The following is a 27,803-nucleotide window of genomic DNA, read 5'->3' on the forward strand; positions in this document are numbered from 1 at the left end:
TAGGTGCTTTCTAATGATATGAGACTTGTACTCAGGGATCTACAGAACATTTGAAGTGCTGAACTCTGATGATGGAGTTAGATGTAGAGGTCTTGGATGTGATTGGTGGATGGTTGTGTGACTGGTTAGCTGTATCCAATGAGGGAATGGCACAGAGAGTGAAGTGGAAATGGTAGAAGGGATGTCCAAGTTACGATATGTCCGCGGACATGGCGGTAGTCCGTGGACATCGCGTATTACATACAGGGATTTTGGGGTGGAGAGGCATGCAAATGAGAATGAGTAGAGCAATCGATTGGTCAGTAAAGTTTAGTGGGTGTGTTGTGTAAGGAGAGAGTTTGTCGAAAAGTCTTTTTCCTGAGAGAAGAACAGTTAGCTAGGGCTGTGTGTTTCAGAAAACATGGCTGTTCCTGGATACATTGGTTGGAAGTGCATGCACAACTCTGTGGAGTAGCTGCAGATCTTGGATTCCCTCATGTGGAAGTGCACTGGCGTGGAGTCCGTGGAATGAAGTGGCTGGACTTGGTACCTCTCTGTGCTAGTTTGAAGACAGAGCTTCATCCAGACATAATTATAATTCATTGTGGAGCGAACAGTTTAGGACATGTGTTAGGAATTTCTTTGCAATTAGCGATGAAAGAAGGACTTGAGAAGGTCATGGACATGTTTCCAAATACCTAAGTAATATTTTCTCATATTGCGCAGAGACAAATGTGGCTGCATTCTTCTTCATTTGGTCCACAAATGGAGAATGCAAGGCGAAATGTTAATAAGGCTGTTTGTGCCTTTCTAGGAGATGTTGGCATGTCCTCTTTCCACAATGAAAATATTATATTTTGTAGCACATACATTTTTCGCAGAGATGGAGTTCATTTTACTTCTGCTGGTAATCAGATTTTTCTGCGAAATGTACAAAATGCATTGCGTCCTTTTGTGGAATTACAGCCATCCATTTTGCAGTAGGTTACTTAGGTAGTGGGCAGGTCTTCTCGTGCTCTGAGACCGTAGTCTCAAAAGAACTTCGAAGTCTCTCCCCCCTGCATAGTACTGCGTCGTAGTACATACACAAAACTGTGACCCTCGAAAGGTAAGGGTCATCAGCATTTTGAATGGCCTGTGAGGCAGCTGGGGGGATGCGCTCTCCGACAGGAGTGTCTCTTGTGGTGAGAGGAGCAGAAACAGAGGATGTAGTAGAGGAACTCAACCTACTATGCTCCAAGCAATGTACAACCTTGCGAACGGCCCCACCGTGGAACGACCTTAGGTGTCGCTTCATAGTTGTCGTACCAAAGCTGTAAGAACCAGGCCTCCCACGACTCAGTACCATATTGCACTGGTTGCAGGTGACCTTGTTTGCACGCACCTTGGGTACGTTACCATGAATGGTAAATAACCGCCACATCCAAGACTCACGGCGAGTGCTGGTAGTATGGACTTCCACTACCTCATCCTCATCATCCTCTTCATCCTCCTCTACATCCTCACACCTGTTCCCCTCTTCAGGCCTGTGGGGAGGTCGTGGTGGTGGAGGGGGTGGGGGTGGTGCTGAGGCAGATGTAGCACGAGGTGGAAGTAGAGGAGCCATGGATGCCATCAGGTTTCAGCAAAATCTGAAAGATTGGCAGCCAAAGTACACAGTGTTCTGTCAGATAGCCAGAAACACAATGAGGATGAGCTCTGGGGTGTGGCCTTTTATAGGGGTGCGGGTGCGTGCTTCGCAGATACCCGCGCGCTGTCCGCGGACAGATCGAACACCCCAAAAAGGCTCAAAAAGTTCCAATAATTATGTAAAAAGTCAGGGTCATTATCTGGGACATGTGCTATGGTGAATTTTTACTATAAAATACTGTGGATTGCCTGAAAAGGTACTTTTAACATGTTTGGGTTCCCAGTCAGTGTCCGCAATTCAGGACACACGCTTAGCATGGGTGCGGTCACATGATGGCGTCGCGAACATGTCCGCGAAGGGAACGGGTGTCTGCAGGACACCAAATGCACGGGAACGGTCACGCGCGGGTGTTTTACCGACATTGTTTGGGTCCTGAAACTAATTAAAAGTGCGAACATTTATGGACAGGCACGATGTTCGGAGAATTACAGGTGTGGTGCGCATGTACATAGATGTTCTTCAGGCAGTACGGACAGGTATATTGTCCTCAGGATACCCCAATTTCGTTTATTTACAGACATCCCAGACACTGTGTTTGTTCTTAGAACAGTTTCAACTTGCCTGCGAACAATACGAGCAGGTATAGTGTTCTTAGGACACCTCCATTTTTGTTTAATTACGGACATCCCGGACACAGTGTGTGTTCTTAGAACAGTTTCAACTTGACTGCGAACAGTATGGACAGGCATAATGTCCTTAGGATACCTCCATTTTCGTTTGATTACAGACATCCTGGACACTGCGTGTGTTCTTAGAACAGTTTCAACTTGCGGAAAGGCATAGTGTACTTAGGACACCTCCATTTTCATTTAATTACGGACATCCCAGACACCATGTGTGTTCTTCTTAGAACAGTTTCAACTTGCCTGCGAATTGTGCGGACAGGTATAGTGTTCGTAGGACACCTCCATTTTCGTTTGATTACGGTCATCCCGGACACCGCGTGTGTTCTTAGAACAGTTTCAACTTGCCTGCAAACAATGTGGACATGTACAGTGTTCTTAGGACACCTCCATTTTCATTTGATTACGGACATCCCGAACACCGAGTGTGTTCTAAGAACAGTTCCATTTTGCTTGTGGACAGTATGGACAGGTATAGTGTCCTTAAGACACCCCCATCTTGGTTAATTACGGAGATCCCGGACACCCGCGCTGTCCGCGGACACCCCAACTGCCTTTTTTTTTTTAAAACACTAAAAAGAACTGAATTAAAACACATATTATATTTTTGTTTTATTACATATAGATGTACAATTTATGAAAGAGAAGGGGAAGCAGAAACTAACAAAAACACAGGGGAATTGGGGGTTTCAAGAGAATGGATAGGAGGAGATGAAGGGATGGAAGTCTCATCAAGACGTTTTTCTCCGTGGAGAGGGTTTGGGGATAATTGACTGGGATATGGAGAGGGGGGACAGGTACATGCGGGACAATGGTATTTATTTTTTTCTTTTATTTGGTCCTCCACAACATTTTTCAAATGGTTGAAATTTGCCATGAGCATGTCAATTTTTTCTTCCATGCGCTGGAGAGTCTTTTCCAATGTATCTTTTGGTATACTATTTTCAATGTTTGTATGGTCTGTTAAAAAAATATATATATATGTTAAGTGTACATAAAATAATGCTTATTAATTTGGTTATATAGATAAGTGTCTACCATTAGTATCACTGTCTTCAGACATTTCCTCACGTGGGAAATGCTCCTCAAGCCATTCTAAAGTACTGGACATTTCTGCGCAAAAAAAATATATATTACTTTTATTGTATCTAATACAGAAATTTTAGAAATATATAAGGAAAATGAAGTACACTTACTAGCTTCTGGTAATGTGTGTTCTTACTGGTCTGTAGATCTGCTATTGCTCCTAGTTGTGCAGTTTTTGTGATGTAATTATGTTGGAAGCCTATCTTTCTTCAATGACATTTGTGATGTCATCTTTGATGTCCTGGGGGTTAGTCTTAGTAGTGCACGGTGGTGGCGCGAGTTATGGTTGTTTAGCTTACCATAACTGGCAAATTTGGCGGTTTTTCGGTTTTACTTGGAACCATAACGTCCCTCTAGCAAAGTTTTTTTTCTGAATTTCATAGATTTTCGGTAGCGTAATGTATATTTATATATATATATATATATATATGTAACGGCGCTTGCCGCAATCTATTCACTAAAAAGCTAGCCTCAAGATTACTTCATCTGCTTGCGTTTCTTTTGCATCTGTCCACATCTAAAATTAATTAATTTCTTCATCTGTTTTTGTGGCATAATCTTCTTCTCCTTGATCCCAAGATGTTGCTTATCCTTAGTAATTTCTTGATGCGTTATAGAATATCTGCATCCTCTATTCTCTGCATCTCTTCTATGTATGTCAGCTCAGCTCTGTGTTACGTCACCATTCATCTTGACCCTTCTTTTGCTGTGCTTCTTCAGGAATCTCATTTAAACATCCATCATATCTTCTTGAGTGAAGATATGGTTACCTCAATGGGATTCTTGACTGTAGGATTCCCTTTCGCCTTTGTTATTTCAACTGCTCTGTGTATGTCCGATATTCTGATTTCCAACATACAGGCAATAGGGGCAGAGCGGTTGAGGTGGGGGTACCTGGCTCCTCCTCTGCAATAGTAGTCAGTGGGAAGTGTCTCCATGTGGGATGTAAGTGTGTCGCTGGAGCTGGACAGGCTCCTCCATGCTCGGACTGGGGCCCCAGAGCAGGTAGGGACCAATGGGCCTAGCCGCAGAGGGAGAGGATAAGCAAGCCCAGCAGATGATGACCTAGGTTGGTCCCAGAGTCCGGTATGTGCCCCACTGAAGTGCTGAGGGAGCTTGGCCAGAAGGTCAGGGGCCCCCAGCCTCTCCAGAGAGCATAACTCAAAGGTGTAGAGTGCTGGACATTCAGGGGTGCTTACCCAGCAATTGTGCATGATACTCAAATGCAGGCTGCCAGCTACCTAACTTAGGGGTGGACCTTACAGGGCCGGAGCCCTCTCTGGAGGGCAATACTCGAAGGCATCAAGGGTGGGACCCCAGACAGCCAGGGATGCTACCCACCCTTGTTTGCCCCTGAGTAGACCATTGCTGTCCAGTTTCCTTGTTCCAAGCGGGACACCTCAAGGCAGTCCTGTTTTTTTTCAATCTGATGGACAGTATGTCCTTTGCAAGTGGACGAGGTGATTTTGCAAACCCTGTTGAGGACAGCAGTCAGATGAGGGCTTTGTTGCGGTTGGTGCTTGGACCCTTTCTCTTTTCACTCTACACGTCCTTCTTAGCCCCATCATTTCTTCATCACATAAGTTCGACGTGGATAATACCCAGCTCTTTCTCTCCTTCTCCTCCTTTTCCTCCTTCTCTCCTGACATCTACCAGAAACTTTCTTCTTACCTCTCTCTTGGATGTCCTCTCACTTCTTTACTCTCAATACCGATAAAACTGAAGTCCTTTTCTTCCCTGCATGCACTCTCAATCCTCCATCTCCTCCCCTTTCATTCTCATTCCCCCCTTCAATCTCTCCTTCTCTCCCGACACACGTAACCTTGGTCTTTATCTTGACCCCCACCTCTCCCTTTCTTACCATATTTCTCTTACTGCTAGATCTTGCCACTTTCACCTTTACAACATCCGTAAAGTTTGATCCTTCCTAACCTTTTATGCTACCAAACTTTTAATCTCCTCCCTCATCTTCCCTAGACTCTTCTACTGCTCTACTCTTTTCTATGGACTCACCTCCTCTCACCTCTCCCCACTTAAATCTATCTACCACTCTGCCATCTGCTCCCTCTGCCTTCTTGCTCCCCATGACTCAATCTCCTCTTTTCTCACTTCTCTAGGTTGGCTCCCATTTCCTCCTCCATGGTCTTGCCTGCCCATCTTTCCTCCCTCCCCACTTTCTACACTCGTTCTCGTTCTCTCTGCTCTTCCACTCTCTACCTACTCTCCTCTCCACCTCTACTCTGTGCCCCTTCTCTCTTCCGCTCTTTCCACCTGCCTGCCCCTTACCACTGGAACCGCCTTCCTCTCTTCATCTGCTCACTTTTTCCTTCACTTACTTTCGTACCTCCCTAAAATCCTATCTCTTTCATTCATCTCCTTAAAATCCTTTACTTCCTCTCTTACTTCTATTAGTACTCTCCCCACACCTCCTTTTCCTTTTCCTACTTCCCTTCCCCCTCTCTCTCTCCTTTCTCTCCGCTCTCTCCTTCCTTATGTCCTGTACATTTCTAATCCTCTTCTCTTGCTTCCTTCTCCCTACTCCTTCTGCCTCCTCTCTTACTTCTCCTTTCACCTTTCCTCGTACCTACTATCTCTTCTCTCTTCTTGACCCCTCCCTTCTCTTCTTACCCTGCATAATGTAAATAGTTTTTGTACTGCTTTCTGGTTTAATTCAATTGTTATGTAATGCTTGCTGTATATTGTTGGTTCCTCGTGTAAAGTGTTTCGGATTAAAACGCTATATAAATTCAATAAAATACAAATAGATCTAACAATGGGGAAAAGGGATGCTTTCTCTAAACATGCGTGCTTCAGCTTTGTTAATATAAATTTGTGATACAATTCCTTTGTGGACTTATGACTTCCCATTTCTGCAAGCAACTTTTGCTCAGTTTTATGTGTGCGCAAGTATAGAATAAGCTGGTTACAGTTACTGCCAAGGTCCTCCTGATGATGGAGCTTCCCTTTACCGACTCCACAATCACAGTGACTACATTTTTGCTGCACAATCCTATGAAACACTTTGGGCCCAATTGAAAAAAGCATTTTGCAATCAGGTTTTTCCTATTCAAAAATGATTTTGTAAATCAGGCCCTTTGGTTTGTGCTCTATCAGAAATTAGAACCCGGAGCGGGACGGGGGTTGTCTGTCTCCCAGCCAATGAGGAGGCTCATAATGCAGTCTTTACTGCACCGAGAAAGACCCCAGTCCAAGCTTTCTCTGAGTGGGATGCCATGATCTTCCGTCTCCGGAAATGAAGGTAAGTGCGCCCCATGTGCCCTTTCCTCCCAACTGGCCTTTTCCACATATCCTGTCCCCTCCCTATCCCCACTCCACTTACCTGCACTGCTCTGTCCCTCGCTGGCACCGGGAACAGTACTGTTCCTGGTGCATCTCCTGAGCGTGACTAGCTGCCATGGAAAGGGAAAAGGGGCTATGTGTAGTCCCTTCTCCCCGATCCATGGCAGACATATTTGTTGTATTTGTTTTCTCAAGATGAGAGACGGTTTACAGGACGTTTCTCAACTCAAGAAAAATAAACTATAAGTACCCTGGTACAACGTGCCAGGTTACTAACAGCAATAGAACCTTGAGGGCATTACTAGTCTCGTAATTCCCCAGGTTTTACGTTAAAGCCCTCGCTTTTCAAGAGCTTGGAGATGGCTCCCGGGGCATTACCAGCCTGGTAATGCGCCCCTCCTTGGGTTCTATTGCTTAATTGTAAAACGTTACAGAAAATGAAATCCAATAGAGAGGAGCCGTTGTCTGAGGGCATCCTGAGATGGCACTTCAACCTCCTGAAAAGATGTGTCGGCCGCCTCAGTCTAGGGTGAAACTGGAGGTTTTAACCAGGCACAGAAGAATGCACCTTGTTATGGGAAGACATGTTTCTCCTACCCCACTGAAATACAGGCTTTTCCGATTGAACAAATCGAAGAAAATCCCCTTCAATATTATCAGCATTCATAACTTTCACACTGATCTCTCACACACAGATAAGGAACACTATAACACTGTATAATACTTTGCTCAATGATCACAGTTTACTTGTAGCATAATACTCACAAGCACATATGTATGAATGTTTACATCTGTAGCACAAACCTAGCAGGCACGCAACAGGCCTCCATTAAGGTTGCAAGAAGTAGATTTAATGAGGGGACTTTGGAGGGAAAGGAGGAAAAAGGAATTTACAGATGATTAGTACCCGCGGGGGAGGGATTGGCAGCTTCTCAGCCAATACGGAGGCTTGGAACGAGGGAATTACCAGACCGTACTCCTCACTCTCCGAGCCACCTCACAGCTGGAGCCCACCATTTTCCACCACCGGGGAATGAGGAAAGTGCTTTGCCCCTCCACTTACCTGTTTTTTTTGCTGCTTTTTGGGAGAGGACACGCTGGTAACGCTGCTATGGACAGGAAGAAGGGACCACACGTAGTCCCTTCTCCTTTACATGGTGGCCATTTTTTTGTTTCCTTTTTTTAATCTATTTCCAATGGCTGCAATGGAAAGGGAACACAGACTTCATTTTCCCTTCACCAGCAGGCATTTTTTAAACCTTTTTTTCTGTTCCAAAACACTAGAGCATTTTGGAATTGAAAAAAAAATGCTTTTAGTACCACGGTTTTATGGGCCGAGTTACTAATAGCAATAAGCCCCTTGCAGGGGGGGCATTACCACTTTAGGTGACCATGGGCTCTGCTGCATTACCTGAAGTTGTAATGCCCCCCCCCCTGCTCGGGGCTTATTTCTTAAATAGGAGCATGGTGAAATTTTAAAACATGTGACGGTTTTGAAGAGAATGCTGGCAATAATATCATATAGATAATTAGTCTAAATGAAATATTGTAATCCAACTAGAATTATAGTACAAATGAAGGGGTATAAGAAATTAAAATTTAAAATTTAAAATTTAAAATATAAATATAATTATAGACGTGAGCTTGGCAACAAATTGTAATTGTGAGGTCAGTGTCAGAATAGATGAGTACAGATTTTTAAAGACTTAAAATGTGTATTCCTTAGCTTCGGCAAAACCATTTTACAACAAATCACAGACAAAAGTTAGCCATAGCTCTCGAAAGAATGATGGTTTTCAATTTAGGAAGTTGGCCTGCACCATAGACACAACCCTGGAAATGTAGGTTTCTGTGTCAAACAACTAACCCTATGAAAACAGGAGAAAGCCCATAAGGGACCTCATTACAAGTCAGGCGGTGGACCATGGTGCTATTAGCACCATGGTCCATGCCAGATTCCGCCATGGTGGATGGTGGAATTACCGCTCCATTCCAAGGTGAGTGCGGCAGTAATTCCCCATTCACCATTTACCCTTCCCCATTCGCATTTTTGCCCCAGAGGGCATAATGGGGATGGGGAAGGCGCTAATTATGGCACCGTAAATTACGGTGCCGTAATTAGCACCAAGGTCGCTTAGCGCCTTGGACTTTAACGCCTGCAAAAAGCAGGCGTTAAAGTGTGAATCAGGCGTTAAGGGTTAACGGCGCCGACGGCGCCGTTAAACCCTTAACGCCTGACTTGTAATGAGGGCCCTTGGTCTGGAAAAAAGTAGATAAAGTAAAGAAAAACAAAACTGCATTAGATTCTTTCTTTTGAGCTATTTATTCTTAACTCTGCTCAGCCACAGTTCTTGAGCTGTGTTCTGCACGTGGGGAAGTGTATGTTCTGTGCAAGAGCAAAACAAATCACTTTTGGTTGCGAATCTATTGCAGCGGATGCACAGTGAGGTTCTAAATAATGAGGAATAATATAATTTCACAAAAGCTGTCGTTACCTAAATAACTAATAAAAAGTAAGCCCTGAACTGTCACCCTTGACCTGTCTGCAAATACTTATGAGCATGTCCACTTTGTTCCCCCATCCGCCATTTCGTTCTTGTGCAAGATCCTTGAGAATGCAGTGATTGATTACTCCAAACCCATTCTGAAGCTAATCTTATTTTGTGAAATCCTCAATCATGTTTGATAAGGAAGTAGCACAGAATTCTCTCTCCTGTACATCTGTGGACATGTGTTCAAAACTATAACAACATATCTGCCAGTCATCCTCATTCTTCTTGACCAATCCTCAGCCTTTGATACTGTTGATCACAACATGTTAGTAAAATGATGTACATATTTAATTGCTCTGAATGGTTCTGTCCTGTGCCTGGTTGAATCCTTTTTCAAGGAGTGAACCACCCTGGTCTGTCTTGGCAGCTTCCACACCCGAATTCATGCTATGGTTTCTGGTGACCTCCTCATAGCCCATCTGTCAACTTGGCATTTGAATACCTGCATGAATTCCCTAACTGGCATACTACAAACCAGATCTCCCACACTGCAACGCTATACACAGGTCATCCACCTTGACGGCAATCATGGAGACAACGTACACATCTACATGCGTATGGTATGGTGCAGGTGTAGCATATTCTGTTGGGATGATTAGAGGGAGGAGTCAAAGCGGGAAACCATAGGATAAACAGTTGGATCCACACTCTTTTGCACTAATTTAGGATTTTATGACTGAAAATAATCTCTGCCTTTGCACACCAAAGTCTGAAACATTCTTCTTCAAAAATGAGTTTAAAGCTACACTCACCATTCCAATGGCATAATACCATGTGCGAACATCCTGTGCCCAGGATCAACACCAAGAATATGAGTGTGATTTTAAATCATGATCCACCCTTCACCCTATCCCCCTGAATATATAGTTTAATAAAATAAAAAATCCTGCACATACTGAGGACATTGTTCCACGGGCTGGATATAACTCACAAAGCCAAAATGATCAGAACTCTTATTCATGATAGGTGTAGAGACTCTATTGTTAGCCTCGCTACGGTCACGCGCACTCTCGGGTCATAGCATGGAACGAGAGCCGCGTGACCACAGGAGGCGGTTAAGGTTTAAACGATTGTGAGCCTGGCTGTGAAGGGCTCCGGCGGGCTCCTTAATAAAGAGACTTACCCGCAGTACAGTGTTGCTGTACTTGAGGGACTGTCTCCGCGGTGCCGGGGAGCGTGGCGCTGCAGGGGGACAGTCTCCCCACCTCTGCTCCGAGTGGCTGTGGAAGAGAAAGCAGCTCTTCCTGATTGGGGGCGTGGTGCTGCAGTGAGACAGTCCCCCACCTCTGCAACAAGCGTCTGAAAGGGAAAAGCAGCTCTTCCTGGTTGGTGCCGCCACCCTGCTCATTGGACAAGAAGGTGAGGAGCAGGGAGAGGGAGGGGCCAGGCACAACCAGAGGGGGAGGCACATTTAAAGGGAGGACAGAGCTCACGAGAGACTATTGCTGTGAGGAAGTGCCTCGCAGAAGGCTATTGCTGTGAGGAAGTGCCTCCCAGAGGACATTGAGACAAATACAAGGGTGAGGGAGCCTCACACCAGACAGTGTTTTGGGGAAAAGCATATTAATAGTGAAGCAGCACCAGAAAAAAAACACTGTGCATTTAAAACTGAAAGACTGAAAAGCAATAAGAGGATATTACAAAGAGGGACATAGACAGTGCATTGGTGCCCTTGTGATATTGGGTGTAATTGGAACACCAAGAAAATGGCTGCAGCAAGCATGTCACCACCGCCACCGTTTCTGGCAGAACCTGGTACTCCACCAATAAGGTGGGACAGGTGGAAGAAGCTATTTGATACTTACCTAATTGCCATTGGAAGGGATAAATTTGCATCAGCAGGAAAAGAAGCGATTTTACTTCACAATTTGGGGACTGAAGGCAGAAGTGTTTATGATGGTTTGCCTGATCCTCCCCAGCAGGGTAAAGGGGAGGTGGATGAATATTCCATGGCGGAAAGGAAGTTGGAAGTTCACTTTGAAGCCAAGAAAAATATAACGTTTGAGAGGCATAGGTTCTTCCAAAGAATACAAGATCCACAGGAACCAGTGGAAAACTTTATTGCAGCCTTGAGGTCCCTTAGCCATACGTGCGAATTTGGAGTGCTCACAGTTTCTCTAATAAGAGACCAATTGGTACGTTGCACGAATAATGTAAAGATACAAGAGAGGCTATTGTCCAAGGATGCATCACTGGAAGCAGCCATAGACAAGGCAAGAAGCATGGAACAGACCCATAAATATATGACTACTACGAAGGGAGAAAAATCGGAAGGAGAAGTGGCCGCGGTGAGAGGATTCTGCAAGGGGGTCCCGAACAAGGAAATAAGGTGCTATAAATGTGGGAGTAACCGCCACATCTCAACAAGCATGTTCTGTCCAGCCAGGAACATCTCCTGCTTAAAATGCAAGAAAAAGGGTCATTTTGCGAGAGTTTGCCGTGGGTACGGGGTGGTGCAGAACATTGAGGCAGGAGGAAGAATGCCGGAACAAGAAGAGGATCATGCAATGGGCATGAACAGCCGGGCAAAGCATGTACTGGAAGTATCAGAAGTATCAAACAAAGGTGGTGCACCAACGGATGTGTTCATGATCAATGGAGAGTAGTAACAATGAAGGTGGACAGTTGTTCACCGTGGACTTTGATGTCGAAGGCAACATTTTTGGGCTGCATGCAGGGAGACGTAAAACAGTTGAAGGAACACAATATTGAACCCTATGCATATGGGAACGTGAGAATTGAAATTGTAGGGATGTTCCAGGCTTCTATAAAGTACAAGGGGAGAAGCTGTGAATCTGAGATATATGTTACTCAAGAAGGTTCGTCACTCATGGGATGGGGCGAACAGTGGAAGTTAGGAATTATAATCCAAGCGAATGCGTAAAGACCTATTGACGTGGCCGAGCTGAAAGATAAGTGGGAGAAGGAATATCCCAAAGTGTTCCAAGATGAATTGGGAGTGTTAAAGGGATTTGAGCACCAAATTCAACTAAAGGCAGGAGCCAGCCCAAAAGTGCACAAGGTGAGGCCAGTGTCTCATGATTTAAATGAAAAGCTAAAAGTAGAAGTGGAGTCGCTACTTCAAAGAGGAATAATTGAGAAGAGTGAGAGCTCTGAATGGCTGTCGCCGGTGGTAGTGGCAGCGAAGGCAAATGGAGACATCAGACTGTCTGTAGACCTGCGAGACCTGAACAGGAATATTTTAATAGATAGACATCCCCTGCCGATAATTGGTGACAAGTTATCTGTGTTGAACAATGCCAAAGTATTTTCAGTCATTGATCTTTCTCAGGCATACCATCAAGTTCCGCTGAAGGAGGATTGCCAACATTTGACAGCATTCATTACAGTGTTTGGAACATTTAAGTATTGCAGGATGCCGTTTGGACTCGCCTCGGCGGCAGCCGTATTCCAAAGGGTGATGGAGACAGTGTTGAGTGGAGTAGAGAACATTATCGTGTTCCAGGATGATGTTCTGATATATGCAAGTTCCCCTGAAGAACATGATGAGGTGTTGAGACAGGTGTTAAATAGATTGGGTGAGGAAGGGGTTAACGGTAAAAAGGAGCAAGTGTAAGATTGCGGTGCACAAGGTAGAATATCTTGGACACGAGATAGATGAACAAGGGGTGAGGCCTAAGAGGAATTTGGTGGCGGCAGTGAAAGTTGCACCTGTGCCATAGAATAAAGAACAAGTGAAGTCATTTTTAGGATTAGCCGAATATTATCATAAGTTCGTGAAGGATTTTGCCAAAGTGTCCATTCCCATTAGAATGTTGCTCAAGAAGGGTGCGAAATTTGAATGGACAGCAGAATGTGATGTGGCTTTTGAGTGTATCAAACAAGCAGTGTGTGAAGCGCCATCCATAGGTAGATTTGATCCCAAAGATAAGCTTGTTTTGGTGGTTGATGCGAGCATGCTTGGGCTTGGGGCAACATTGGTGCAGTATGACAGAGAAAATACAGAGAGAGTTTTTGCGTTTGCGTCTAGGACGCTGAGAGGTGCGGAGTGCAAATATTCCGTTATAGCAAGGGAAACTTTGGCCATGTTCTGGGCAGTAAGCCATTTTAAGTACTTCTTGTGGGGAAGAAGATTCATAGTCAGGTCCGACCACAAGCCCATGGTTCAACTTTTTGAGAGTCGAAGATGGGCGTTGGGATCCCCAAGGATTAGTAGGTGGGGTTTGGGACTCCAAAACTATAACTTTGAAGTGAGTTATCTGCCTGGGAAGAGAAATGTGATGGCAGACTGCCTGTCAAGACTGCCGGTGAACTGTAAGATTGTAGAAGGTGGAGAGACAGAGGAAGAATCAGTAGTGGCAGAAATACAAGGTGCCATTAGTAAGGAAGAGTGGACACAAGAAGAAAGTACAGATGAGGACCTCAAGCTAGTAAAGGTGTGGACAGTGAGGGGGTGGCCGGCCAAAAGAGACTTGGATAGTAAATTCAATACATGGTGGGAGGTAAAGGATGAATTAAATTTGTGTGAAGACAGGCTAAGGAGAGGAAAGTGCATTGTTCCTCCATAATCACTCAGGTCGGTGTTGGTTAGGCTGGCTCATCAGGGACATCCTGGAGAGGCTGCCATGAAAAGCAAGTTGAGGCAGAATTATTGGTGGCCGGGAATCGATAGGAGTGCTGAAAGGTGTGTCAAGGAGTGCATGACTTGCCAAACTAGTGACAACTGCAGAGTGGTAAGAGAAGCTCCATTAATACCTAATGTAATACCAGACCAACCTTGGAGCAAGTTGGCGGTGGACATTATGGGTCTGGTAGCAGGTCTGGGAGAAGGCTTGAAGTTTTTATTTGTTGTGGTAGACTTTCATTCCAAATGGTTTGAATGGGAAGCGGTGAAAGAGGTCACGGCTAAGGAGTTGATTAGTTTCTTGCAGAGAGTTTTCCTTAAAGAAGGGGTACCGGTTGAAATTGTGTCTGACAATGGGGTACAATTTGTATCTGTGGCCATGAAAAAATTTCTGGCAGGCTATAGCATAAAACACACGAGGACGGCGTTGTATAATCCCAAGGCGAATGGTCTTGTTGAAAGAGTCAACAGGTACATAAAAGGGGGCCTGCAAATGGCCATGAAATCAGGACAACCATGGAGGGAGGTGTTAAGCATGTTAACATAAAATTACGTTACTACGCCACACTCTGTGACCGGTGTATCTCCATTTGTGTCTATGAAAGGTAAAGAACCTGGGACAAGGCTTTGCCCATGATGGCTAGGTATGGCCAAAGTGGTTAATGTTGATCGTGAGCACATAATGAGACTCATTACTTTGAGTCAAGAGAGAAATAAGGAATTGTTTGATGACAGGATGAAGGTGAAGGAACGACAATGGAAGGTTGGGGAGATGGTATATGTAAAAAATCCCAGGTTGGTGAACAAATGTGTGGAAAGTAAATTTCTGGGACCGAAAAAGATATGTGCAGTAAAAAGTAACATTGTCATATTGGAAGGAGGAGAGGTTTGGTCAAAAGGAAGGTTGGCAAGAGTGGGGAATGGTAAAGAGAATGAATGGGATAAGCAAGTGAAAGGAAGGGAAATGAATGTGAACAATAATATGGAATTGGAAGAAGAGATGAAAGGAAGGCTGGTAAATGTAAAAAATGATGGCACCGGCGTGAGAACCAATGAAGAAGGTTCGCATAGGTCTAGATCAAAGCCTGTGTGGATGAGAGATTATGAAACTTGATACACAAATACAAATTGCATGTTATATCTTATTACAGGTATTTTAGCAATTGACTCTGTTCTATGTTAGCACATATTTCTTATGTACTGCTTCTGCTACAATTGGTTATGTTTTTCTCCTTACTTATTTCTTCATCGTATATTTTGTTTTGTTTGTTTTCCCTAAGGGGGAAGATGTGTAGAGACTCTATTGTTAGCCTCGCTGCGGTCACGCGCACTCTCGGGTCATAGCATGGAACGAGAGACGCGTGACCACAGGAGGTGGTTAAGGTTTAAACGATTGTGAGCCTGGCTGTGAAGGGCTCCGGCGGGCTCCTTAATAAAGAGACTTACCCGCAATACCGTGTTGCTGTACTTCCTTCAAAAGGCTTGACTACTGTCCCTGTATCTACCAGAGAACTCCCATCAGAATCACCCATCAGCACCGAATCCATACGAATGTAGTGACCAGGATGACTATGGGGCTCACATGGCATAACTACATCTCATTCGATGTTTTGACTTGGAGTATATACCTACAAAGTGAATATATGTTCTTAAGGCCCTCAGGTTTGTCCACAAAGCAACACATTGAAAATGACCAAAGTGCATTGTCTAAGTCTTCGGTCAGCATGTACCATCAAGATCACGCAGGATAATGTCACGTGCCTGTTTTATCATACCTAGCATTTAGAGACTCAAAAATGGAGTCAACCCCCTAGTAGCCCACCCGTCCAGCCATTCAAACAACCTAAATCTAAACCTCAGAAAGGAGAGGAGATCCAAAAAAGTTGGATCACAGCTCATAGTCCTTCTCTGTGAACCACCATTCCTCACTAATTAGCACAACTCTCTTGCATCTACTTCTTAAAACTATCCGATTAATCACCACAAATATACTGAAAATAGCATCTAACTATGCCGCTCTGCCCTTCAACTACCCCTACGTGTCTCCCCCTCCTTCTGCTTTTGTTGCACTTCAAAGAAGTGTTTTGTTTTATTGAAATGGTCCGCCATATACTGGTAAGGATTATGGCTTCGTTATTGTGATAATACATGATCACATTAACGCCCCACCGGTCTTGTCAAAGACTCCTTCTAACTGACCTGGAGCTCTGCCCACATTCTCATTCTAAGCTGTTCACTCAATGTTCCATTCGTACATTCCACCTATGCTACATTCATGCACATTTACAAATCACCAAAAAATCAAAATATTTAAAAATAAAATGAATTTGACAAGGTTGGCACACCCATGCAGGGGAGCACTCTGTGATATTGGGCAGAAGGGAGGGGAAGTGTGGCACGTCCTGCTCTCCTCCTGCAGATAGAGATGGCATCAGCATGGTCCTTATGTCTACAGGACGTTTGCATTGGCATGTACAATCAGCCAACCCTCTTTTAGAACGTGGTCACTGGCCTTAATTGTTTGTGGACGATTTCCAAAAGCATGATGACCACTTTTTTGGTGGCAGCGCTAACATTGGCATACAAATGCTTTTTGCAGACAAACCACTTACAAAGAAAATCATAAAATAAGTTGTGAATTCGGAAGACATGAAAATACAAGGCATGTCCTGGGAGGATAGCTCAGCGGCAACACGCTCACCTTGGAAACAAGACAACACAAAGCAACACAGGTTCGTTCACCGGGTCCGCATTTAGAAACCTCCTGGGTATTAAGCGCATTATAAATACGCAACTAAGAGACATATTCCTATAACAGCGCCTTGATCGCCCCGGGCTGTGTGAGCGCTTTAAAAATGCAAAAAATAAAATAAAATAAATAATTGACTTTAGCGTGGATGTGATAGATGCAAAATTACATGTATTGTGCTTCTTCATTTGGAAATAAAACCTAAACAACAATCGCTAAGAGATGCCATGAGCAATGCAAAAGGTCCATGATGATTGGTCAGAAGTTAGTGAAGTTATTTGAAAAAGAATGAGAACTAGTGTCTCCTATTAAATTGTAATGGGTAAGGGTCCTGTTCCAAGCATTAGTTCATCGGTATATGCAGGCATGCAACGAGTTGTGTTCTACAGGATAATGCAGCTATTGGAAATATACCACCTATAACGAGTGCTTAAGAATATAAAGATGGTGGAAAACAGTCTATACATCCAAGTAGGTACCACAGTTCAGCCAAACTCTTCTACCTCATGAGGAAGCCAAGGAATTGAGCTGAGGAAAAGAACAATCATGTTTCACTTTTGGAACATCTTCGTTGTTCCTGGGGGCTTGTCTGTCTGTTTGACTTCCATGCTCAAGGCATTAACATGCTAGGTTATAGTAGATATATGTTGTTGATGAACTTGTCCTTGAGGAAGAGCTGGGTATATTATCAGCATATTGACATATCTTGAGGTTAACGTTTGCAACGAGTTTCCCAACTGGTTCAATGGAGGTAGAGAATATGGAGATAAAATGGCCCTTTGTGGGACTAAGCAGATTATGGGCAGGGTTGGCATTTTGGTATTGGTGTTGGTATCCATCTGGTTAAGGTGGTGTTGGTACATGACGTAGGAGGTGAATCATAACTCTAGATTCATCCATGATCAGAAATGCCAGATCTACATCACACCAAAATTTAAGTCCATGCACCTGCTTCATATAAAAGAAATTACGCATTAAAAGCCACTATGCCCTGTCAACCCAGCCATTGACTACTCACCAAGGTATCAAAACCTATTTACTATTAGTACCCAGCGAGGGACAATGAGCTTGTTACAAGCAAGGTCATTGGCCCTCGCCGGGGCGTTACCCGATCAAGAATCCCTCTGCCCCCAATGTTACTTCCCGGAGGGGGTGGTGGGTGGCAGCCACTCCTCTGCCAATGAGGAGGCTCGAAACGGGGTAATCCCCACTACAAGCCACAACACTGTAGGAGGTTGCTATCTTCCCTTGCCAGGGATCAAGTTAAGTTTTATTGAAGTCACCAAATGAGGTCCTACTCCTTATCCATCCGAACAGAGAGCAGACGTTTAGAAGGAGAACCCTTTATTTCCAGGGCTTATAATACTTCAATTGGTTTGCTTTAAGATTGTAAGACAACTTCCTAAAGTTGATATTATGTTTAAAGATTAATTTCTTTCATGCCTCATGTGGTCTGGGGTTTCTGCCATCAATTATTATTTTTTCCACTAATCTCCCTGACTGACCACGCCCTGAAGACTGGACTCACCTACCAATCTGGGCCGCTCATAACAAGATGTAATCAACAGAATTTAACCAAGTCATAAAGACCTGTTCATGCCTGGGTGATAGCTCACAATTAAAGGTGTGGTCTCTGACAGGCGGGCACCATGAACATCGCAAGTTTGAATTATGTGGCATGTGCGACTGAGGCTTCCATCCTTCCAAGGTCGACACATAGTGCATTAATGAAATGAGTTAATAATGATACCTGTTAATACACTGCTTACTCGCTGGTGTAATCTAGCATTAAGTGCTATGTAAGAGCGTGTTATTATTATATGTCTTATGTTTGATTATTGTGCTTGTGTGTTGTATGTTTTCCTTTTGCTCCACCCCTTTCCTGAAAGCGCTGACGTGGCCTTCTGAAAGTGTGTAACATGTAGCAAATCAGTTTACACAACACTAGGAATGCCAACATTACTGGTCGTTTACTACTTTACGAAAACGTGTTACTCATTAGTTTGGGATATTAGGGGTCGCTTGTCGCATTAGAGTACATATATTGAGAAATTGCATATGAAGAGGGACACAAAGCTTGTAGGCGTTGTTTCGTTATTTACCCATCCATTGACTGCCCATGCTGAGCCCTATGGACATTCCCACCCTGTTTTTGCTCCTCCACGCCAAAACACCTCCTCGTGGGAACTATTTGAGTTCGGTTTAATCAAGCTTTACCCTCAACCGTTGCACTCAAAGTGGCTGCCAGTGTTTTATTTCAAAACAGTCTTCTGAGAGTCAATGGGCCTCATTACGACCCTGCCGGTCCAGAAAGAATGGTGTTGGTAAACCGCTGCCACCGTTCTTTCCGGACCGGCTGATTAAGAGTCCTGCAGGTGGGAGGCGTCACTCCCGCCAGGTCTGACCTGGAGGGTTTAACACCACCCGCCTGCAGGCAGACATGGAAACACCGGCTCTGTCATAGACGGAACCAGTGCTTCCCTTGTCCCCATCCCTATGGAGTCCTATGAGGCTCCATGGGAATCAGGATTTACACAATTCCGCCTCCGGAATTCCTGTGTCACTGGGGTCTTAATGCCCCGGTGATTCCGGGAATCACAGAAGCGGAATGGTAATATGGGTCCGGCGGTAACCTGCCAGTTTTTCTGGCTCGGTTACTGCCGAACTCGTAATGAGGCCCAATGACTTAACTGGAGCTGTAAACTCCCAACTGGTGTAATAAAAATCTCTACATAAAGTCTGCCTCCAGCCACTCGACTGATAAGCACTATGCTATTTTTCGGCTATTGTTGGTTTTAAGTTACAAGGGTTACTAGCTCTATGTTTCCAATTGAAGGGCCGGTGACCCAAATAGAAAGAACATTGGATTGGTGAGGGGTGGTTGAGAATGTCACAGCGACTGCGGGAGTTGCCTTTGAGCTGTGACACTAGCTCTAAACATTCTGTGGAGATTATTGCATAGAATCCCCCTTGCATTAAGAGAGCATTACTGTATTTAAAAAGCACTTCATTGGAGCTGGCAGTGGCTGCGTGTTAGAGCTTAGTGCGGCCTGACTCAGTGAGTTGTGAGCAAGCGGTAACCAGTAAGTAATTTGCTGGAGCTCGCGGTGCTGGTGCAGGTGCGGCTCAACGGTTTCATCTTAGGGGTGTAGAGCCCTGTGGAAACCAGTAGAGAATTTCTTGATCATTTTCCCTTGCTAGTCGCGGTAAATATTGAGCAATAAGCCGACCTGGAACTTGGTTCTTTTGATTCTTCCTAGATATAGCAGTCATCTTCATACTGCTAATTAGCTAATACCAGCAGGGCTTCAATAGCAAGTCCATTTTCTGGAAGAGGAAAGTGGAACTCCAGTAAATACCATAGCAGCAGAATGTCGTCCCAACGGAAATCTGCACAGAACAAATATAATTTGCGAAATAGGCAGTTTAAGGTATCTGCTGGTAAAATGGGGAAAGAGGATGCTACTAACAGACACAATCAGCAAATTCCAAAGACTAGTGCTACTATTACAATTTTTTTCCACGTAATATCTTACCTAAGTCCATTCCTGAGACTGCTGAAAAAGATAGAGGGTCTGATCAGGAGAGAAGCACTTTGCAAGATCATTCCTCAGTATTAATGATCGACAATAATTCCTTATTGGAGCTTTGTCTTTCTGTTCAAAGATCATGAACTCTCGTCTTAAATAGTTTGGCTCTGTATAAGGAAAAGGATGTGTCATTAACAGTGCTCCCACTACCTGTGACAACTTCAGAAAGGTCATCTATGTCTCCGGATTTGGCAAGGCACACAGAAATTCCAGAAGTGGAATCTAATATGGGTTCATTTTCAGATACAAATACCTTGGCAGAGATGCAATCTACTATGGCCTCACTGCAGTTTGCATTGAAAATATTGCTCAAATTGTGTGGCCGTATATTGGAAAACACTATTAATTTGGCAACAGTGAACACAGTGGATAAGAAGTAAAGGAGGATGTGGAGACAATCTGTCCAAAGCCATTAGAATGATTAAAGAACCTACTCCCTGTTGGAAGTGGAGCAGAATGTGACAAATTATTCTGAAATTTATTTCTCAAGAAAACAATGACGTTTAGCAAGAATGGCTATTACTAAGAAAAGAGCGGGTGCGGTTGCATTAACAGTTCCAGAATCTGATCCAGGGGTTAGAAACACAAAAACAGTCAGCAAAAATATGGCGCGGGCTAAAAAGAGAAACTCTGAGAAGGAAGGGCGCCTTCGAGCTGGCGTATTCCGGAGAAAGATAAACTGCTTCCCGAGATAGAAGAAATAGCACCTGACCTCTCTAGCAGAACTAAATGAACAATCACCAGAAAACATCTAATCTACACCGAACAATTCAAGATTGATTTCTTACTCTGAGTCTGCACAAGAGATCATTAACAGGAACGACGGGGAGAAGTTAGATCTGAGAAACAATCACACCTGTATTATTAAGACCCTTTATCCAAATAATGACCGGGACTGGTTAACACGATGAGAATTCCTGACCAGGCTCCACTCTATTCCCCAACGAAGAGTCTTAGCATCTGATGACTTTGAATACATAGAACCATTAAATGTTCCAAATATGAATGTCTCAGCAATCCACTGTAAATTTGTGCCAATCTGTTACGTGCTTTTAAGAATAACTTGGTAGAGGTTGACGTAGGAATTGACGTGGACCCTGAAAAAGCTGACCCTGATTGTCTAAGGAAGGTACTACCTGAATCTAAGATCAAGTTTAGTAACACACAACTCCCTGAAGGCAATGAGATTCAATTGGCAGATGTGCAAAATATCCTAAAATGGTTGGCAGAAGCTCTACCAGTGGTGTTGAAAAAAGACTGAGGCATTTCATTTCTATCATGGAACACTAGAGGTTTTAGTCCTTTGCTTGCTCAGGAGGGATCTTTTTCATTTATAAGTAATTATGCGTGTTTTTGCCTACAAGAGGTATGGTTGACTGATCTTATTGTGCTGAATGGATACATAGTGTGCCAATCTCTTGCCAAAAAAGGTGAAAAGGGAAGACCATTTGGGGGATTGATGGTGGGCATTCGGCACAACATTAAATCATTAATAAACTTTCAGGTCAACATTTGACAACAAATATTTTTTTTTTATAAAAGGAATATACTTGTCCACAGTATTATACTGTCTCCTTTACTTACATCCACAGAGAAATAGAATTGAATGCATTGCGTGATGAATCGTTCGCGAATCAAACACAATAGAAATCGCAGGAGAGCCCTACCTCTGTATTACTGACATTCTGTCTGTCAGTGGCGCCACACAATCTTGCGAGACCAATTAGAACCCGCCATGATAACACAAGGACATCTGATTGGATTAATGCATGGCGTGCCTGAGTGGGATGTGTTAAACCCGTGCTCAACGACACTACCCTATCTGACATGAATGGTCATACTACCCTATCTGACATGAATGGTCATTTGTCATTGATTATTGCATGTTCTCCTTTGTTTTTGATAAGGCATAGGCTATCAGGCCAAGACTGAAACGTCCCCATACGGTGTGCAAAGAGTGGAGGGGAAAAAATTAATACTCAGAGTGCTTGACAAATGGCGTCTATTGTCAGGCTTCTATCTTCACAGCTGGAACAAAGAAGAAATGTGTGCACCGCGAGATAAGCCAGAAGTGACAGTAATGACTTAAAGGGGCATTTGCAGAAATGCTGGAAGATCATACGGCTCTCTGCCTACAGAATACACCGGGGGATAGCTGAATTATGCTGTAATTACACTCCATCAAAATAACGGAGCGGGATTCAGAGGGTTATTAAAGTGCTTGTCATAATGCGGATGCTAATGACGTGACCCAGTTTTGATCTTGCCTTTGATAAGCGTGCGCACACTTCACTCGGTGCACATTGTTGTTTTTCAGTGGGGCAGAGGGTGTGGACAATTGGTTTGACCTTGGTCGGCCACAGGCGATCTCTCAGCGATGTAATATTAAACCATAGTAATAGTGATTGGTATTGTTGTGTGCTTATGATGTATCATTAAAGAAAAGGGCGCTCTAAAACATTGCACTGTCGTCAAAATAATAGTATTATTTTGAAAATCAGTGTTCAAACTGCACAGCTTAAAGAGAAAGATATCAAAGTTAACAAAATTGAAGCCCATTCCGTGAGTTAAAAATGATAAAGGGGAGCAATGCAAACAAAGGCGAGAATGCATACCAAGGTGAGAGTGCATGCAAAGTTGAAAGTGCTTACCGAAGTGACTGTTCTTTCAAAGGAGGGAGTGCATGCAAAGGTGAACGTTCATACCGAGGTGACTGTGTGTTCCAAGGTGGGAGTGCATGCAAAGGTGAAAGTGCATACCGAGGTGACTGTGTGTGACTGTGTTCCAAGGTGGGAGTGCATGCAAAGGTGAACGTTCATACCAAGGTGACAGTGTGTTCCAAGGTGGGAGTGCATGCAAAGGTCAAAGTGCATACTGAGGTGACTGTTTTCCAAGGTGAGCGTGCATGCAAAGGTGAAAGTGCATACCGAGGTGACTGTGTGTGACTGTGTTCCAAAGTGGGAGTGCATGCAAAGATGAACGTTCATACCGAGGTGATTTTGTTTTCCAAGGTGGGAGTGCATGCAAAGGTGAAAGTGCATATTGAGGTGAGTGTGTGTGACTGGGTGTTCCAAGGGGGGGGAGTGCATGCAAAGGTGCAAGTGCATTCCGGGGTGACGGTGTTCCAAGGTGGGAGTGCATGCAAAGGTGAAAGTGCATACCAAGGTGACTGTGTGTGACTGTTTTCCAAAGTGGGAGTGTATGCAAAGGTGCAAATGCATACCTAGGTGACTGTGTTCCAAGGTGGGAGTGCATACCGAGGTGAGAGTGCCGACAAAGAATTGTCACATGCTTAGTAAACATATCGCAGCCAAAAGCACACTGTGTTCTTCTGGTGGTGCAGATGTGTGATTACGTTTTGCTCTGAACAAAGCTGAAAGCGTATTTAAGTCAAGGGCCAAAGTTGTTTTATTTTTAATACAGTGCTCATAAAGGAGTATTGATTCAAAAGGGAGGCCATACCTTTTCCGTTATGGTACGTGTGACGACTGGACCCTGGAATAGTTATAGGATGAGCAGGTGCTAAGTGGTTGCTGAGACCTCACACTTCTACAAACCAAGAGCCAACACAATCACAATGGTATAACAGGCAGAGTTAATAGATATACCCCCTTCCTTTTGTGGAAACGTGGGCCAAGGAAAGTATAGATTCTCAATAGGTGTGTGAATGTGATTCAGGAGCAAGCCATGCAGCCCAAAATATAGGAATATCCAATCAAGCTTCTATGCTATATATACTTTAATTAAACACACAATGTAAAATAATGGCTAAATGGAGAACCCACCCCTGTGTCGAAATAGAAAGTATATCGTGCCTCCTATTGTAATAAATAGATTAATATTGGCCTACGCCAAGCTGCTCGAAAGTCGCTTGCGAAAGAAATCTGTGTTACAAGGTCCTGACCTTAATTCCATGTAAGCCGCCATTTTAGGTCATACCGCCATTTTAGGATTCGTTGTGTAAAAGTCACCCTGTGAGCTAAAATGGTGGACGATGTCATTCCAGAATACAACATGGCCGTCTTGACCTCTGTACATAGCTAATGTGTAATTTGCCTGCAGGCCACTTGTTGAGGTTGTGAACTGAGACCTTGTCCTTCGTTGACCTATGTGTAGAAGGATTACTTTGTGCAATGAAACTAATCCACGAGCATATGTTGAGACAATGTATTCAAATACTGAACGAAGAACATCTGTTTAACTACTTTGTATTAATGTTTAAGAAGGCCTGCATGGAAAACTTTAGAATACACAGTTATTGCATACGCTTGTTGATACATGTATTAAAGGCAAACTAGTTATATGCGGTTATTTGAGACTTGGCACAAACCCTAGATCGGACGGTGTGACATAAGGGGCCCCCTGAACAAGACACGACACCTCAGCAGCACTGCACAACCCGATCCTTGGACGATAAGTGTGCGGTCCGAGACGGCATCTTGACGAGGGTCCACTTATCGAGGCGGGCAGATTTGCCAAAATCACCATACACGAGGTAAGATTAGTTAGGTAAGATTCTTAGAAGTACCGTTCGGTCCTCCTTAGGTTTGGTCAGATGAGTCGTGACCCGATTCTTAATTTAACCCTGACAAATTTGAATTTTGGCGTATTGTATCTGCAGACACAATTATTGACAAGGTAACACCAAGAATTTGAGATATGCCTGGGACATTGTCTACCTGCTTTAGGGCATTATTCCGCAGTGATAGACAATCTTTGGAATTTAGCCGTCCTGCACCACAGGAGGGGTCGCCGGCATGTACTATGTACTGTAAGCATGGCATTGGAAGTATAGTATTTAATGATATTTGGCACAGATAAACCAGACATGCCTCCGAACTTCAGTGGCCAATCAATGGTAGTTTTGACATCCCTCGTATTGAATATTTGGAGTCAGTCTTGTTAAAGAAAAAGGCTAGACCTGCAGCATTTGATGTTTTGCAGAATTGGAAAAAAAGAAGCGTTGCAATAAACTTAAAGGTGGAGAGAAACATGCACGCCGTCATAAAACGAACACTGAAAAGTGTTGTTATATGACCAAGATAAACAGTGTGAGGCGACTAAAAATATGGATAGGGCTTTCTCACTTGGAATTCAGAAAAACTATCCTTCTAAAGATCTTCATATTTCTGATGAGTTTATTGACAAAATATTAAATGAACGAAGGCCTGGTGCCTCTGCGCCACCTCCGTATGTTCCTCTTCCCACTGCAGTGCCTCTTCCTGCTGTTATTCCTGATCTTGCTCAAACTGCTGTTCCTATTCCACCGGTTTTTGTCCCTCCACCTGCTCCTACGCCTCTTTTTATCGCACCAGTTATAGTAACTCCATTGAATTTGCTTCCTCCCTCTCTTCCAAGTGGTCCTGAGCCGCTTGCAATCGATTGAGGTACAGGAACAAAGGTTGTCACTCGCAATACTGTACCGCCGGAGAAGAAACATGAGTTAATTGCATGGGCTAAGCATTGCATGGAGAAGGATGATCAAGCTAGCGTTTTTGCCACGCTTTGTAATATGGATAATTTTCCTGAGAAAAATGTTTTTATTGAAAGTTTAGGGATTCAGTTATGTATAATGTGGGGAAGATTAAATAATTCGGATGTTCCGCAAGGGTTAAGGGATCTAAACACTCTAGCGCTTTCTAGAGACACTGTGAAGAAGGTAAATTAGCATGTCGAGAGGTTATTTGGGTATAGAAAGGAGTTAGAAAAGTTACAGAATGAGGATGATGAAGAGGAAAATATGTATGTACAGAAACGGTTCCTTCCGTGTCATAAACCGATATCGGAGGAAATGCGAATTTGTAAGAATGACGCGATTAGATGGATTTCAGACGGTGTCCAGTCATAATATCGAAAAAATAAAGTCGAATGACAAAAAAGTCGAATCAATAATGTCGAAAAAAAAAAAGTCGAATTTGTTTTTTTATTATTTATATATTTTTTTTGGGTTTGGTAAGTAAAAAAAGGGGGTAAAATAAAAAAAAATAGAAAAAAAGGGAGGTTGGGGGGGGAACCCCCCATTTCGAATAAAAAACGTATTTACAAAAAATTCGACTTATTTTTTTTCGAGATTATTTTTTCGACATTTTGACTTTCGATTTTATTGATTTCGATTTTATGTCTAGGAACCATTTCAGACATATCGATAACTCCAGTTGAGGTTTATGACACATATAGTCAATATACGTTATAAATACAGAGGAAAGTGATACAGGTAATGGTAAAATACCTGCAGGATTAATGTGTAAAAAGGAAGATTAGTTGTCCCACAGAGTTATTGAGCATTTATAAGAGAGCTTTTTCACTTGACACTTCTTCGACTGCTTTAGCGCTCAACTTGGCTCTGTTGCTTAGTAAGCGTTCGGAGTCACTTATTTCTCAGTTGCCTATGAGAGAGGTTCCTCCGACATTTGTCCCGAAGGTTGAGGTTGCGGCCGATGCTGTAAATAATATAGTCGCTGTGAACATTCCTGCTCATTATGTATCACAGTTTGTTCACGTTGCGTTCTCAAGACAGGAACTGAATACTATTAGGCAATCTATTCCTGATATTAGGAAAAATCCGACAGGGTTCTATAAAGAGATAGAATCTGTTTTACAGTCCTCAGTGTTCACCATAGGTGACATTGATTTGTTGTTTCCTGTACTCCTGCCCGTAGATCTATGGAAACAAGTTAGAACTATTGACGATGTACCCGGGTTGGGAGATACATGGGCAAATATAACTAGACTCGATGGGGAAAGGCCAGCTGGCGAAAAACCACAACAGGTGATATTAACTCTGTCTGATAGAATCGCTGCTAAATTAAAAACCATAATTCTCTAAAAGAGACAAGCTTACGGCCTGTGTCCAAGGAAAGATTATTTGTGGACAAATTTGTAAGTGGATTGCTGCCTGACATCCAGTCACAAATTATGTCTTCTGAGAGCGCTTGGAAGGCGAAATCACAATCAGAAGTACTGCACATGGCTCAGTACTATGAGAACTGTGTCAATAATGAAAAAGATAGGATTGAAAAACGGAAAGGCGATTTAAAAACTAAAGTTCTATTGCAGCAAATTGTTAGGGGCCCCAGAGGGGGTAGTTCTCAGCTTAGAGGTCAGTATGTCCCGTAGGGGAATGTGCCCTTGGGTCCTATGAACATTAACCAGTGCGCTTATTGTCGTCGAGAGGGTCATTGGCGAGCACAATGCCCCGTCCTTCAACAAAGGTCGAATAATACATTTGGTAATATGGGTAGGCGATCCAGAGGTCGCCTGGGCGTAGGGGGCCCTGGTAGAGGTCAGTTTACACAGGACCCTCAGAAACCTTTTTCGCAGGACAATCAGACTCCAAGTGTGGACACTAGGAACATATTTGATCATCCTTCCGCTGCATATTTATCTGAAGCGCTTCCTTTTGATGATATTCTGTTTCGTTAGGATTGCCCGAAGCAGAGTTTGGAACCTACACCTATTCCCGTCAATCAGAAAGGTCCCTACGTTGAAATGGTGGTGGTAAATCGGAAACATCAGTTTTTGATAGACACTGGAGCAAAGAAGTGTTCCATTGATCATTCACGGGTTCCAAACATTCCACTGTCAGGGCAAACCAATGTTTCTGTAGGGTTTTCTGGTAGACCAGTTGTTTGTCCGGTTTCTATGCCGGT

The sequence above is a fragment of the Ambystoma mexicanum genome, chromosome 6p (assembly GCF_040938575.1).
Source record: "Ambystoma mexicanum isolate Mex_15411 chromosome 6p, UKY_AmexF1_1, whole genome shotgun sequence".
NCBI lineage: Eukaryota > Metazoa > Chordata > Amphibia > Caudata > Ambystomatidae > Ambystoma > Ambystoma mexicanum.